This window comes from Mimulus guttatus, mitochondrion (genome assembly GCF_056151865.1).
Source record: "Mimulus guttatus mitochondrion, complete genome".
NCBI classification, from domain to species: Eukaryota; Viridiplantae; Streptophyta; class Magnoliopsida; order Lamiales; family Phrymaceae; genus Erythranthe; species Erythranthe guttata.
The window spans coordinates 140,001-142,500 of record NC_018041.1 but is presented as its reverse complement, the minus strand read 5'-3'; positions in this window follow the sequence as shown (position 1 = coordinate 142,500).

Below are 2,500 nucleotides of genomic sequence, written 5' to 3'. Positions count from 1 at the left end.
AACGGAAAGGTGCTTTGTACCTCACTTCGCTAAGCAGCGATAATTGTACTGAAGCTCTCTTTCCAACGCCCGCCGATCGTACTACTTCATTCTTAGTGTGCTGACCAGATACCCCACCAATAATGAGCTAAGAGCCATAGCAAGAGATATAGCGTAGCCTTCCGGCTGAGTGAGCTCATAAACAGGCGAATCAATTCATTTGAAAGAGAAAGTCGGGTCTAGCTGATTTCCGAGTTGACCAATGATAGATAGGAAGGACCTACTCCTATATTATAAAGGGCTATCCGGTAGCTTCCGCCCCTAGCCTTCAACGGAGTTCGCTCGATAACTCTCCTCGCATGTCCTTGGAAGGGGCCGCCTCGCCCCCTCGACATTCCCTATTCCCCGAAAGGCTATGAACTAAGCAGCTCTTAGTCAAATGCTACTGTAAGAATGGTGTCGGGTTTGGCTAGGTAAGACCCCTTCCTTTCTTTCACCCCTCCACCTTCTAGAGTAAGGGCTTTAGGACAGATTAGAGTCTGGGGAAAAGATAGAGTCTGCTTTGAAGATGCTCGTACGACAGGTAGAGGGAACGGGCGAGTGGAATACGAGTAACGAGCGAACGTAGCCCGCAGGAGTCAAGGGGTTGTAGGGGCGACTCCAGAGAAAATTATGGCGAGGAGAGCGGTCTACAAGAGTAAGCGAATGGTTAATTCACTTAAGTCTTTCTTGGAAGTGGAAAACCAAAAGATGCTATGCTGCCTACCACTTAGAAAAATCGGACAAGTTTACGTTTTCTCGGGAATTTTCGTTGCAAGTCCATTTCCCTTCCGTAACGGACATTGAAATCGATAGAGTTGCATTTTCCCCGTATTTTGAGTTGCAAGAACTTTTCCTTTCGTCCTTCTCCTCTAATCTCTTTCAAACCCACTTTCTTATGCCAAACTAGGCGTAGCCATCCACGACTGATAAGGGAAATTGCTAATGAATGCCCACCCAGATAATGAACGGTAGTAAATACGATGGATATCATTCTACTATACCATAGACGTAAGATGATGTAATGTCATGCCGCTACAAACAAGGCTGCTAGATATATTATTTTTATTTTTAGGTGTGTATAGAATGCAAGGAGAGCCCGAACCGGTGGCCCCATGCCAGGAGAAATTTGACCTAGGTAGGCACTCAAGAAGGCATCTATCCTCCAATCATTCCAGCCGAGAATTTGGAAAGGTTTTTCCAAGGCATTGGACCTCAAACGACTAGAATAGCATCACCTACGTAGAGGTACTTTAAAAGTCTAAGTGTATAGATGAACTAGAAGGGGAAGGCCAAGTCTTACCAAGTTCTAAATAGGCAGAAGGAGCAGAGTCGTAGTACATGGGGAAATCGGTCCTAGAGAATTGAATTGTTTTCCATAATAGGTATAGAGGATGTAGTTCGACTAAAGTCAAAGATCACAGAGGTACGAAGCCTAATGACAGAACAACCAAGCGCCTAATGGCACAGTAGAAGATTTTTAAACAAGGAAGGTGGATAGGCTAGATTTGAAGAAGGAAAAGATGTAGCATCCAAAGTGTGCGGGGAAAGAAAGAGCTTAGGTTGTATAGGGAAAGGTCCAATGGAGGAGTCCCAGAAGAAGGTTAATTAGACGGAGGATACGGGCCGCAATCGAGGCGGATCTCTTTTCCCATATTCTAAAGCTGGAGGAACGGCTTATCGAGGGCGCGAACCCCGCATCGAAGAGGTGAGGTTGTGGCTTAGCCCGGAAGCAAGTCAAGAAAAGATCGTTAAGTAAAAGCGGTTGCTATTTAATCAGCTTCTGGAAACAGGGAAAGCCCTTTCCTTTTCTTTTGATTTGGATGCCGGAGCTTCTTCTCGGGATCAAGGATCAAGAGGTCAAAAAAAAGTCAATAAGTGAAAGACTGACTCTCTTTTACCCGTTTGAGTATACTACTATTGTATTGAAAGACGGCATTTTCGGTCAACTCGGGGACACCCAATTCCTCTACAACATCGAATTCCGCGGCAGGGGCGATATCAGATACTGAGTAGGTGGCAGGAGTGGTATCAGCAATCCAGTATTGCAGCATTATACTATAAGAGAAAAAAAGAAAGCGATAGAAAAGCGCCACCAGAACCAGATGATTGGAGAAGAAGATCCGGAGACAGATCTTGATTACTTGCCGGTGGGCGCTCTCTTGGGTCTCCTGTGCTACCTCGACCAAAACCAAAAAGGACTACACCCTATGATTCCGGGACATAATTTGTTGAAAATGATTCCACAGTCTCAGTTTTAAAAGACAATTCAAGACTAACATAAGACGATGAAAGGAAACTCACAGAAGACTCCTCCGCGGCATCGGTGGTTACCACTGAATGGGATGTTGTCGCTTACTAGGATGTTTTCTCTTAATCGTCTATAGATATAGAGTTTCGAGCTAGTGATCACTAATTTCTTTGGCAGAAGCTTCGATCTAGAATGCAGTATCTGGGATTTTCAAAGGATACCGCTCTAGGA